This window comes from Geotrypetes seraphini, chromosome 19, assembly GCF_902459505.1.
Source record: "Geotrypetes seraphini chromosome 19, aGeoSer1.1, whole genome shotgun sequence".
Classification (NCBI taxonomy): Eukaryota; Metazoa; Chordata; class Amphibia; order Gymnophiona; family Dermophiidae; genus Geotrypetes; species Geotrypetes seraphini.
Genome location: NC_047102.1, coordinates 1914286 through 1929256, shown reverse-complemented (window position 1 = coordinate 1929256; position 14971 = coordinate 1914286).

Here is a 14971-nt window from a genome sequence, read left to right as displayed (position 1 = left end):
GTTAAAATTGTAGATTTTGATTAGGTTCTGATGTTGTTTATTGGGGGGGGGGGGGAGTTGTTACTTTTTCCTTTTTCTTTCGGGGTGCATTGTTGTCAGCAGTGTGTACCATCACTCAATAGTCTGTAGTTGTGTTCCACAGTCCACACTCTTGATGGACAGCACACAATATTCTTCAGTCGTACACATCACTAAGCAATAGTTCACTCTAGAAAGAGGAAACTAGAATTTTCAGGGATGTGTGAAAATAAATTATAGTTAGTTGAAATGTCCAATCTACTTAGGAGGTGTGTACATATGGTATATTTAGCTGCAATAGTAAACCTAGTATGATATGTGTATATACGTAGGAAGATTGATTTGATATAAACGTGTGCATATAAGTAGGATGATCGATGTGCCGGTAACATAAATAGGATGACTGATTATGGCATAATTATGCCAGTATTAGGTAGCCCGAGAGCCTGTCTTGACGGGCAAACCTAACGTGGAGCTGGGAGGCCTCTGTGGTAGCCTGTTGCAGGCACGGGGCCGGCTGGGGTGGTTAGGAGGCAAGGGATAGGCTGGTGGGTCTCTCCCACCGTGGGGAAGACCTGCCATTGGCGGGCTGCGGCCGAGGAGGGCTTCGGGAGGGGGTTAAAAGCTGGGTCTTGGGATGACTCAGGGCTTACCTTGTCCTCCAAGGTTCCACTGTTATAATAACTCTGTGTTGTAACATCTCTACAGAAGCTCACATAAACCGCTCTGAATTGACTCCCCAGTCATTAGCAGCGGTATAGAAGCTCTCAATAAACATAAACATAATCTTATACTTGGCTCACTTAAGAACGTAAGAGCTGCCAAACTGGGACAGACGGAAGGTCCCTCAAACCCAGTATCCTGCTTCCAACAGTGGCCAACCCAGTTCCCAAGTACCTGACAGAAACGCAGATAGTAGCAGCATTCCAGAGCTGAGATTGTGGTCATCATGCCTCATTCCACCAATGCCTAAGTGATGGATTATGTCATGATCATGTCGGTATTAATAACTCTGTTATTATCCAGGTCAGTAAGCACACTAGTGGGTTGTTAGGGTGGATGCTCTTTTCCTTATTCCGGCATGTTCTTGGAATTAGGAGATTTTTGATTTGTATTCACATCTACCCTAGTGCGCATGCTAATGTGCATGCTGACCTGGACCCCCGAGGAAGGCTCGTAAGAGCCAAAACACGGACCATGTAAGGTCCCTTGCTACCAACTGGGTCAGCTGCTCTCCATAGTGGATGGATTGGATTCAATTTTATCCTACAATAAAGAACATTTTGAGAATATTGTATTCCACAGTCTTTTTCTGGTACAATACGCATCTAAGATATAGCCAAGGATTCTCTTCTGTAGAGTCCATTCTGTTACTATGGAGTCTGTGTTTCAAGACTCCTAGCGTTCAGCAGCTGTCGGGTAGGATACTGCAGAGATTTTATAAATTGCAAGCCAAAACTCATGCAGGAAACCATTTGCATTGGAAAGAAAGCAATAAAAAGACAAATTAAGGCATACTCAGAAGACTCATCTTATAGAGATAAGAAACTGCATCTTCTAGTGCTTTCAGAAAATTGTTTGCTAAGAAAAAAACCCTGCAGGATTTTGAGCTTGTTTTAATTAAGGCACTCGGAAACCACATTGACCAGTGTGGTATCAGCAATTCAACCTCAGCAAGTGCAGGTTCCAGTATCAAACCAGAGCTACTCTCCGGAGACTATCACACTCCAGCGCACATTTCAGGTTTTCAATCAGATAAGTAGCCATTTCTAAACCTTTGCCAGAAAGATTAGTGTCTAAACCTCTGACAAGCAGCAAGATACAGTTTAAATAATTAACAGGGAACAAGAGGGCATGAAAATTTAAATATGCAGATGCTCATCTAATTACATTTTCCAGGGCTCACAAAGTACTTTAAAATAAAACAATGAACACAAAGGAGAGAAAACTATTCTTTTACTGGGCTTTCCTAATTACGAGGGGCCGCGGAAAAGTTCTCAGCCCAGCCACGAAGAGAATGATGTGGAGCCATGGAACTTACAAGTTATTCCACAGTTTTTGTTTCAATGAGGCAAATGCATCTAGTAAATGGGCACAAGTATAGAGAAACCAAGCCATTTTGACATCACCGATGAGGTTGGCTCTTAGGCATTGGTGGAATGAGACATTATGACATCACAGTACAAGGAACCTCTGAAAACTTCTCAGCTCAACCAAGAAGAGAATGATGTGGAGCCAAGAAACTTACAAGTTATTCCAGACTTTCCTTGCATAGACGCACAATAGAGAATTGCGCTCAGCAGTGCCCAGTTAATTTAAGCGTGTCTATATAGTTAGGCATCCTTTATAGAATCGCCTTTTAGGTGTCGTATAGACATCCTGATAACATCTATAACGTTATCACGTTTTAGCGTTATGATGTCATTAGAACAGCAATTGTATGCTGTTTTTTTACATGAAAATTGTATGCAGTAAAATGGCATGCAGGAAGGAGCCCAATTTTACAGAGGGGGGGGCTCCAGGATGCTGGCCAGGCTCTTCCTCCCCAAGAAGCGTCCACCCATCGCCCAAATGTAGACCCAGTTTTGCAACGTCTACATTTTAGACGAGAATATAGATGCGTTAGGACACTGAGCCTCATGCGATTCATATTAAAACCACAGCCACGCCTATCCCTTAAGGCGCTGCTTTTCCCGATGGGTGTCTATGAAATTCTGCACGCCTATTCTGTACAGCCTTTGAATGTCTAACTTTCAAAACTCATTAATTGTGCTTAAGTTGCTGGAAGTCCACATTATGGATGACTAACTTGAGGCGTCTTTTACAGAATTTGCCCCTAAATGTTGTAGCTGCTCTGATATTGCATTTCTCTCTTCTAATAGCTCCATTGATGTGTAGCTTGTCTTTCTTGATTTGTGCTCTGTTTACTGTGTCAGGTTTGCTTGACTAGTACAATCTTTTTGAAAAGCAGTTAAAAAATAAATAAAAGAATCTAGGCAGAGCTCTACCTAAACAAATCCCCCACAAGGTCTTCGATTTGATGGAAAGCTATGTCTAGACAGTGACAACTTAAGTCAAAGAAACAATATCGTAGAAGAAAGAGTGACAAAGCGTTAGGGAGACATAAGCACTGCAGGTACATCTTGGACAGGAGAGACAATTTCATGGCAGTAATTGAGATCAATGGGAACATTTCTCGTTCTTCCTGCAGCCAAAGCCGCCCTATGAGTGTAAGGTTTAGGTAAGCCTTGTTTTACATGGCACATATCTGATACAACTTCTGATCCAGTCCAATAGAATTCCATTTGGACCCTCATTTGGGAAAAGCTAACAGAAGACAAGCATCTTACAGAGAGAAAAGTGCAAAGGATTTTTTTAGATGACAAGTTTTAATCTACACAGGCCCTGATTCTGCAGTTTTAAACATAGGCGTCCATGAAATTGTGGCTGTGTCTACAAAGTGGCGGTTACGTCCTTTGGAAGCCTAAGTACCAATTATCACTTGTTAAGACCCTTAATTGGCTCATTAACCACTCATATTGGACACCTAAAGCACGCCTAACTTTAGACATGACTTAGGAGCCCTTTATAGAATTGGTTACATCTCTGCACATCAGACTGCAAGCTTTCTCCAACTGTCTCAATCAATCTCCTTCCAGGTGGGGCCTCCATTACATAGATCCTTCAACATAGGTCCATCTCCTCCCAGGAGGGGCCTCCATTACATAGATCCTTCATCAGTGGCTTCCTTCTCCTCTCAGGAGGGGCCTCCATTACATAGATCCTTCATCAGTGGCTTCCATTTCCTCCCAGGTGGGGTCTCCATTTCATAGATCCTTCAACATAGATCCATTTCCTCCCATGTTGGGCCTCCATTACATAGATCCTTCATCAGTGGCTTGCTTCTCCTCCCAGGTGGGGTCTCCATTACATAGATCCTTCAACATAGATCCATTTCCTCCCAGGTTGGGCCTCCATTACATAGATCCTTCATCAGTGGCTTGCTTCTCCTCCCAGGTGGGGTCTCCATTACATAGATCCTTCAACATAGATCCATTTCCTCCCAGGTTGGGCCTCCATTACATAGATCCTTCATCAGTGGCTTGCTTCTCCTCCTAGATGGGGTCTCCATTACATAGATCCTTCTTGAGTGGCTTCCTGCTCCTCCCAGGTAGCGCCGCCATTACATAGATCCCTCTTCAGTAGGCTTTTCCAGCCCAGTTTTGGTCTGTCTCTTCATCTTGATCCTCCGGCTGGTCTCCATTTTAATGCCACTTTAGGATGATAATGCTCTTTCATACATAAACAAAGGGATTCTATAAATGGTGCTCAGATTCGTGTGTGATGGAAATTTTCTGTCAAGTTATACTATCTTGTAATAAATTGTATAGTTCTATAAATATCCTGAGCTGCACTTGCAACTAAATTGGGTAATGAGCCAATTAACATTAATAATGGGACACTGACAATCAATTATTGATGTTAATTGTACCCATTTCAATTTCTGCAAGCATCTTGCTATGATGCTACATGCTAGTCTATAAAAGTCTGCTGTGGCGTCTTTGGGTAATTTTTGTACATGGTATAGACCCATCCAAATAGAGGCCAATACTTAGAGGAAAAGTCCATAGTTTGTTATTGAGAAAGGCATGGGAGAAGCCACTACTTGCCCTGGATTGGTAGCATGGAATGTTGCTACTCTGGGGATTCCAGAATCTTGATACGTTTTAGGGTTCCAGAATGTTGCTACTCTTCGGGTTTTGGCCAGGTACTAGTGACCTGAATTGGCCACCGTGAGAATGGACTACTGGGCTTGATGGACCCTGTTATGTTCTTAAATCCCTTGGAAGATATCTTTAAGTGGGTAATGAACAATATGTTCATTTTCCCTTCCTACAATTAACCAGAAGAAAGTTTGTCTGGACATCTAGTTCTTTAGCTAAAAAAGTGCCCATTCTGTGAAGCATTCATTTACTGATTTCCACCCAATCATTGCTGCTGTGGCTTCTTTTCTCAACAGTATGGCCACTTAGTTGATCTTCTTTCTCCAGCACAGAATAGTCTTTCGCTCACTGTAAAGTCTGCCCCTTTCTGCCCATCCCATTTCATTGATGCCCAGGATATCTAGTTGATATTTTTCAAATTCTCATATCGTTTGTGCTAATTATCCAATTTGATGCAATGTCTGTACATTTCAGGTCCCAGTTTTTATTACCTTTTTGGCACTTCAGAATTGAGCTCAGACTTCCTTTTGGCTTTCATCAAGGTCATCGTACTGAAACATGGTGTTTTGTGGTTTCTGCAGCAGTTCATAATTGTATGGGGTCACGTCACTAGCCCAACGCACAACCCTCTTCCTCTATCATCCAGGCTTGGGATAGGCAATGGCAGTTCTCATCACCGATCATGAAACACTGAGGTCAAGCAACTCCAGAAGATAACAGAGTCAGGTTGACAGGAAACATTTTTGACCAGACCAGAAATAAAATCAGTACCCAACATTCATGTACTCATTTCTAGAATGTCCCTGACTTGCCCGTGCCACTTTTGTGCGGGAAGTCTGCTATTTAAATTTTGCGCCATTTTGTATCCGTTTTTACTTTCGTTTTTGTGTGGACAGCAGCCCACGTACATTGTAACTTGGGATTTGCGTTCCCTGCTGTTAAGCACCATAATATTTTTCAAGTATTACTTTATTGATAACCTCTTCGCCATCAGACAGAAAGTACCTTCACACATCACAATACAGGCATTGTCTGCTTATGACATTCTCAAACAATTACTTCTCAATCATTATTCAGACTCCTAAGGCCCTTTGGGCCAACACATGATCATGTTGAGTCGTATTGCATAATAAAGTGACTGAGCACCAAAAGTCACCTTTGTTGTTGGTTCTTGCTTTCCAAGTTCTGGAAAGGCGGTATCTTCAGTTTTTCCAATGAGTTGCCCATGCCCCACCCATGACATGGAACCCCCCTTTTGAGTTCCCACCATGGGATTTGTTTGTGTAGTTATGGAAACATCCAGAACTTACTTAGAGATTCTGCTAGACCCCTGTCTTTGAAAAATAAGTGTCCAGAACCAGCCTGAGTGGTACATGAATTCAAATGCTCTGAAGATAACATGATTGTGTGTATACCCTCTACACCACAGGTGTCAAAGTCGGTCCTCGAGGGCCAGAATCCAGTCGGGTTTTCAGGATTTCCCCAATGAATCTGCATGAGATCTATTTGCATGCACTGCTTTCAATGCATATTCATTGGGGAAATCCAGAAAACCCGACTGGATTCCGGCCCTCGAGGAGGGACTTTGACACCCCTGCTCTACACAAGTACACATGTACTTTATAAAATGTGAGTACTGTGCCCAAATTACCCCTCAGGGAACCCCTAAAGTAAGTGTAAGTTTCAACATGCGTTCCTTTTACATCTGTATACAGCTCTGCAATTCTATAAGTGGTCTTTTCCACAAGCTGTACACACGGAATTGTTTAAATAAAATTATACTCACTTGTCTAACCAAATCTGTGATCCAAACAGCGCTTTTGTGCTGTGTTTTACCAAACCTTGCAATATTAATCTTTGGTGAGGAATGGCCTAACGGTAGAGCTGTTGCCTCTGTACCCACAGCTTGTGGGATCAAATCCCAGGCTTGTTCCTTGTGTCTCTCGGTAAGTCTTTTAATCCTCCTTTGAGTGTGGTTGTACGTTTTTTGGAAACCTCTAGGTTTAGACGGTGTATAAATTTTAAAATAAATGACTATAAATCCAAACAGGTGGTATACAAGTCCCAATCCCTTCCCCCTTAATTCAATGGTTTTCTATAACCTTCACTTGTGCTTCCTGAGGAACAAATTCTATAGAAATTCACAATTGTTGTTTGGGCTGAAGGAGTCTCTCCACAGGGGGTGGAATTGATCGTCCATTGAAGCCCTCAGGATGTTTCATGCAGGAGGACACGTTCTTCTCTCTGTAAGACCCATTTGTACAGTGAAATGCAAAGGTCCCAGGGAGTTCACCTGCTTTGGGAAGGAGTTTTGGTGCATGCATTAAGAACTTGGCTTGACATTTCCAGTTTTGTAACTTTGCACAATAACATCCGCTTGGCTAAGTACATCTAATCTCACCACTTTAACAACATAACAGAGATCTTTTTCCTCTGCTGTTCTCCAAAGGACCAGAAGAAGGCAGGAGACGCTAACAATTTCTTGGAAGACATAAAGGAAAAACAAAAACCTTTGTGCCATCCAGCTTGAAAATGAACAAACAAAACCTCACCATTCCTTTAAATCGTCATTACCTAACAAGATGCCATTCGGGATTGTGATTAAAGAAATTGGTCTTAAAATATCCGCAGGTTTTGTGGCCTTTTCACATGCATTCAGTAAGAATGTATTCTTTATTCTTAAGCAACAGCAGGGGACAATGTTTACAAGAGATGCTGAGGAGACAGAGAGCTCACAACTCAGAGGTCTCGCATTTACACTTTCACTGTGGCCTGCCTATAGCAAATTGGCTCGGGCTGTCTAAATGGAGGTACCCCACTTCCAGAACTGCCCCCTTGTTTTCATGGCAGAGTCACTGTCTGATGGCCAGCAAGCACTGTTTACTATTAACAGCATCTGAAGGAATACTGATCTCGGGAGGAAATATCACCTGTTACTGGGACAGACCAAAGGTCCATCGAGCCCAGAATCCTGTTTCCAACAGTGGCCAGTCCAGGAGTCCCAAATACCTGGCAGAAACCCAAAGAGAAACAACATCTCAGAGCTGAGATTGTGATGTCATAATGCCTCATTCCACCAATGCTTAAAAGCCAACCTCATCAGTGATGTCACAGTGGCTTGATTGTCCTATACTTGGCTCACTTAAAAACGTAAGAATTTGCCACACTGGGACAGACTGAAGGTCCATCAAGTCCAGTAACCTGTTTCCAACAGTGGCCAACCCAGGTCCCAAGTACCAGGCAGAAACCCAAAGAGTAGCAACATTCCAGAGCTGAGATTGTGATGTCATAATGCCTCATTCCACCAATGCCTCAGAGCCAACCTCATCAGTGATGTCACAATGGCTTGGTTCACATAAGAGCTGCCACACTAGGACAGACCGAAGGTCCATCAAACCCAGCATCCTGTTTCCAACAGTGGCCAACCCAGGTCCCAAGTACCTAGCTAGATCCCAAGCAGTAAAACAGATATTATGCTGCCTATCCTAGGTATAAGCAATGTATTTCCCCCAAGTCCATCTTAATAATGACTATTGGACTTCTCTTTTAGGAAACTGTCCAAACCTTTTTTATTCTGTACTTTGCTTTGAGATTGTATTAAATTGAAATCAAATAAAGGGTCCTTTCAGCAAACAGAAGTAGGGGTCCCTGCCACAAGTCATTCCCACACACTAAGGCCATTTTTACCACTGGCAAAATGTGGCTGATTTTCTGAATTTTGACCATGTGCTAATGTTCATGTTAATGCATGAGCCCCTAGCAACACCTACAGGGACTCATGTGCTAAACCTGCACCATTCAGTAGCAAAATTACTGTGGAATGCCTGTGTGCACCCCACAGTATGCCTTTTTGTTGCTGCAGTAAACATGCATTAGGGCAACTTTGTAAATGGGCCCAAAATTGAGACATCAAATGAAATAAATTATTTTAAAAGACCACCCCCACCTTTAAATCTATTTGGCTATGGATATACCAGTGAAAAGCTGCATAAAGACTGCAAAGTCAATTCATGATCTTGAAAATAAATATAGTATCAACCAAATCATTTTGTATAATATTTCATAAGCCTCTCATGAGCTTTATATTGTGCTACATAAGACTTTGTGCACTCAGATCTTCATTTGATCAATGATTTTTTTGAAACTTTTAAGAACTTATTACAAAGCTCACTTCATAGCAAACTCAATGCTTAATACTTAAAATTCAAACCTAACTTATCTTGCATGTTCTTTTCAACAGTGTTGGGTAGGGAAATGGCTTTCCAACATGTTTTGCTTGGCTTTTTCCAAGATACTCCAAGATAACACTAGTCAGGATGGCCATAAGAAAAATGTTGGGGGAACGTCCTTGAAAAAAGTGTCAAAATTAAAAGTGTCAAGAAAAGTGTGGAATAACTTGAAAAGTTCTCAGAGCCCAACCAAAAAGAGAATAATGTGGAGCCATGAAACTTACAACGGCCTCTCGTATTACATCATTCCTCATAATGCCTCTTCCGCCAGTGCCTAAGAGCCAACCTCATGGGTGATGTCACAAAGGCTTGGTTTCCCTATACTTGTGCACATTTACTAGATACATTTGCCTCATTGAAATGAAAAGTGTAGAATAACTTGTCGATTTCATGGCTCCACATCATTCTCTTCTTGGTTGGGCTGAGAACTTTTCAGTGGCCCCTCAAATTGTGATATCATAATGGCTCATTCCACCCATGCCTAAGAACCAACCTCATCGGTGATGTCACAATGGCTTATTCCACCCATGCCTAAGAGCCAGCCTCATTGGTGATGTCACAATGCCTCATTCCACCAATGCCTAAGAGCCAACCTCATGGGTGATGTCACAAAGGCTTGGTTTCCCTATACTTGTGCACATTTACTAGATACATTTACCTCATTGAAATGAAAAGTGTAGAATAACTTGTCGATTTCATGGCTCCACATCATTCTCTTCTTGGTTGGGCTGAGAACTTTCAGTGGCCCCTTGTGAAGAATAGGGCAGACTCGAAGTGTCTAAATGGAGGTTCTCTTAGTGAATTTAAATACTCAAGCCAGGACTGGCAGCAAAAAGCCATGCAGTGACACAGAGATTGCACTAGAAACCATTTTTTTTCCTAAAGTACAGAAAAGAAATAAGCTTTATTTATTTATTCAATTTTCTATACCAATCTCCCAGGGAAACAGAATGGTTTACATGAATTTATTCCAACATTAAAATTCTGAAGAATTACTGGAGGTTCCGGACCACTTTGAGCTCCTGCTGAAGCAGTTCTTATGTTTGCAGAATGAAATCCTGTTTAATGCCTGTCAGACATAGAGGCCAGGAAAGTTGGCCCAAGTCAGACATTTCAGGCATTGCACACTGCCAGAGTTTCTAATGCTTGGCATGCTTTCGAACTGTTTAATCAGTTGGCCGTTCCATAAATCATGTTGCAGTTATTTTGAAAATGCTAGTTGATGTTTATTTAATCAAAAAGATCAGAAATGTTTTGAATGCAAAATCAATAGTAAAAACATACTTTTTATTTGGGCTGTGTTTAGAATTTGAAGCAGGCTTTGATTGACTGAATTTAAATTACCCCCATTGATCCTTCATTTTACTTTGAAGAACACCTATTGTACGGTAATTCTCTTCTCAGAATATCATAACATTCTTGTGCAGGAGAAGAGACAAACTGAAAAAGCAGCCCAATTCTACCTTTCTTTCTCTGCATGACTTCCAAAGTAGAAGCACCAAGAAAATGTTCCCTTATTTCATGAAGGCTTGCTTTCTTGTTCATACACAGGCACTAACCAATGGCAGCGCAGCGTAGGATTTTGTGAGGGCCAAATTCGATAAACGGTCATCGATCACATGTCCAACAAAGAGGAGATAGTTGGCTAGTGACCACTAGAAACATGTATAGGATAAACACAGTAGGGACAGGGGATAAGAATCTTAACACAGACAACCAGATTTATCAGGAAGTTAGTACTTCCAAGATGAACAGACACTAAGCGTGAATTGAAATAGGAGTATGGACACAGTACACGATACTAAATATGGAGGTAGAATATGAATAAGCAGGTTGGAAATAAGAAAGAGGATTGATTATGGTTAAGAGAGCTGCACTGAGAACCAACTCAGAAAATGCTAACTCTGTATTGTAACACCTTTACCAAAGCTCATGTATTGTAACACCATTACAAAGCTCATATAAACCGCTCTGAATTGACTCCCCCCAGTCATTAGCAATGATATAGAAGCTTTTAAAACATAGAAAGATGACGGCAGAAAAGGGCTATAGCCCATCAAGTCTGCCCACTCTACTGACCCATCCTCTTAAGTCTATATCTAGTGACCAATTCTTCAGATTGACCCTCGTAGGGATCCCACAATACACGAAAGGCCGGCACCGGGGTGTTAAAGGCTTACATTTCTGGGGCCTGCCTTTACAATGCCAAAAGCCAGTTCCGGCGTTAGCCAAGACTACGGTGGAGCACCTCCATAGACGGGAGAACAGCGGCTGTTTGGAAGGTGCCCTTAGGCACCTCTATTTTTTTTTAATACATTTGAATTGGTTTTAAACGATGAAATCAATTACTGCACCATTTATCACCAATTAAAACAATTACGTTAAGCAGTGTTAGGACACCTACCACCGTCTAACTTAACCCCTCCTTTACAAATGCGTTTTAGCAGTCAAAAAAGGCAAAATTACCGTAAAACACTTTAATGCATTATGCAGTAAGTGTGCATTAGGACTTAGCAGCCGTTACTCAAAGGGTCTCGAAGTTACTTTATTTATTTATTTATTCAATTTTCTATCCCATTCTCCCAAAGGAGCTCAGAATGGTTTACATGAATTTATTCAGGTCCTCAAGCATTTTTCCCTGTCTGTCAATCTATCTAATGTACCTGGGGCAAGGGGGGAATTAAGTGACTTGCCCAGGGTCACAAGGAGCAGTGTGGATTTGAACTCACAACCTCAGGGTGTTGAGGCTGGAGCTTTAACCACTGTGTCGCACACTTCTTCCTGGGACCAAGCGTGAATTTTGCAGCAGCTTCCAATGCAGGTTTTAGATCTGTTTCTGATTTTCTCTTGTTCTATCGGACAAAATTAAAATGAGAGACGTTGATACTGTGAAGTTCAGGAAATCATTTCATCCCAAAAATGGTACAAGTATTTCATCATTACTGAGCAGTTTGTGAAATTTTTACCTGCCAAAAATCTAGCCTTCTTACTTTATTTTGCAAGTCTTGCTTGCAAGTCCAGAGCAATTTAAGAAGACAGATTGAGAGAATGTAACCACTGGGTCACAGCACAATTTTCTTGTCAGTGGGACAAAAATTGATCAGATTATATTAGGAGAAAATGTCTCCTTTTATTCATCACTCTGTCTCAGGTAAAAGTGTAGCCTCACCATCTGACGGCTCACGTGAGCTGTTCCTGACTGGCACGGCTTTGTAAAGGAGGGAATTAGGAAGAAACTAGAAATCTAACAGCCGTCCCTTGTGTGCTAAAATCAACCCCTTGTGATTTCCTTAGAGAACTAGACAAACTGCGTTAATAGCACTGCGCACCCTGGAGTTTAGAAAAGGACAATCTCCGACTTAGATCTCAATCACAAAATCTTTCAACGGTTCCATCTCTCCATATTATTAGCACTACACGGACAACAAACTCATCCGTCACAGCCCCATCTCTTTGGCACTCATTACGGAACTACAGGATGAAGCCATGCTAGATCGTTTCAAAGGAAGAGTCAAGATGTTTCTTTTTATAGATGCATTCAACCTCTATGAAACATTTCTCTTTATTTCTGCTTTGGTTATCAGATGGGATCCCCCTTCCTTTTGTATTTCCCCCTATGGCTCTCTTTCCTATTTCATAATGTAATTTGTTACCTTAATCCTATCGTTCCAGTAGGTCCTGTATGTTTTAATGTATGTTGTCCTATTTTATTATGTACAAACCACTTAGAAGACTGATAAGTGCTATACAAATTTTTATGAAACTGAAACTTACAAGTATGTGGCATCCTAATAGCCAGAATAAGTTCAATATCTTGTATGTTACAGGTTCACTTTTACTTGATATTACAAGGTGGAGCCAGTGGGGTGGTGCCCAGGGAAGTCCGCCCCCCTCCCCCCCTTTCGCCACAAGCAGCCACGAAGTTGCTGCTCGCATCAGCTTTGGCGCTCTCTGACATCAATTTGTACAGAAAAGAAATATATGCTATTACATATCCAGGAAATATAATATTTAAGTCATTTAAAATATACATCTAGGCCCAAGATTACAATGAGTGGGGGGAAAAAAAAGAAAGAAGAAAAATCAGCTAAGATCAAAAGGAAGAGATATCCAATCATGAGAGCAGTAGCGTAGTGAGGTTGAGAGATGCTCGGAGTGGTGGTACCCTTCCCCCACATGCATGCATTCACTTCCCTTCCCCCTCTGTCACATCCTATGCGCGGCACCCAGAAGTAATGACGTGGTCACGAGGAGCACCACAGGAGAAGCGGTGCCGGCAGACCCCCCATTACTACGTCACGCTATGAGAGCCAAACAAGAATGTCCTTTGGCCTTCCCTCAGCACACTTTGTTGTGAGACGAGACGGTTTCATCTGAGTGTGAGAGCGTCTTTTATATGAAATGACTGGTAGAAAAGTCATTCATCATGGCAGATTTCTCGAGAACAGAAGACACAAAGTGGAACATGGCCTGAAGTCCATCGCTTTTGCATCTTTGAACAATTCCTAAAATGAATGCATTAGTTAGCAAATATAATAACCCATTTTCTTTTATTATGTGAGTTTTACAAATGTTCAATCTCAGCCCCCAAATCGTTTTAAAATGTGCAAACTTTTGTTGTAGATTCGGGTTTTCTTCTTTTGCGTATCGATGAATTTCTTTCCGTGAGGGCAGGGGTAGCCATTCCTGCTTCATCTGGTAAATGGAATATTAGCAGGGTTTCTTTGTGAAGTGCCTAATTTCACAGTGATGCATTTTTTCTTAGCAGACTTGTGGTGACTCAGTTCTTAACAAAATGCTCTGTTTTATATATTTTTTTTCACATGCTGCTTATATTACAGGGTTATTTTCCTTTCTGCTGGAATTAAATGGTCTAAGCAATGGACTTTATTTGAACAACAGAAGCCGATTAGGTCGCTTTTTTTCATATCACATACTTCACGGAGCTGAGATCTACAGGCCAATTTTCTTAAATAAGGGGTCCTTTTTCTACAGGGTATTAGCAAACGAGTTTAGCACATTGTTAATGCTTCTTGAAAATAGGGATCTTTTTTTTTTTTTTTAATTCCTCTGCTAATTTTTCCATTAGCATGCCAGAGCTTCAAAATGTTTAGGTTAGCTTTGTGTTAACCAGTTACGATGCGCTAATAGGAATATGCTACCTGGTTAATGCAGACATGTGTGGTGCAGTGGTTAGAGCCACTGCCTCAGCACCCTGAGGTTCTGAGTTCAAGTCCCACACTGCTCCTTGTGACCCTGGGCAAGTCACTTAATCCCCTCGTACTCTAGATAGAGTTTGAGCCCACCGGGACAGATAGGGAAAACAATAAAGTACCTGAATGTAAACCACGTGGGATATAAATAATAATAAATATATTACGGTATATGTAGGTACCTTTTCTTTCCCTCACAGTCTAGGTTTTAGTACCCAGGGTCAAAGGACCACAGTGGGAGCTAAACCCCCGTTTCTCAGGCTCTCAGCCCAATGCACTGTTTGCCCACTTCTCCAGACCACGTAGCCCAGAAAAATGTTATAATAGACATTTTCCATGTGTAAAACATACCTTACACATAAAAACTGCTTCCTACAATTACTCCCACTAGGTTTATGAGGCCATTCTATTGGTGCTCTGTATCCCCATCCCGTCCCCACGAGTTTTGTCCCTGTCCCATCCCTGCAAGCTCTGCCTTAACCACGCAAACCTTCAACACTTATGATTTTAAAGTGTTTGTGGCTTGTGTAGATGAGGACAGAGCTCGTGGAGACGGAGAAAATTTGTCCCCATGTCATTCTCTACTGGACCCTCTTGGGTGTACTTAAATGGAATACTTGGGGTGTGGCTACGTTCACTGCACGGCAGGTCCAACGTGGCCTGACAGCTCACAAGGCACCGCTTCCACTTCCAAACTGAGGGGAAGCCATTTCCACCACTGATCCAACCTAGTACATCAATTACCACCTCGATAGACAATTAACCAGATCTTTCAGACTGCAAAATT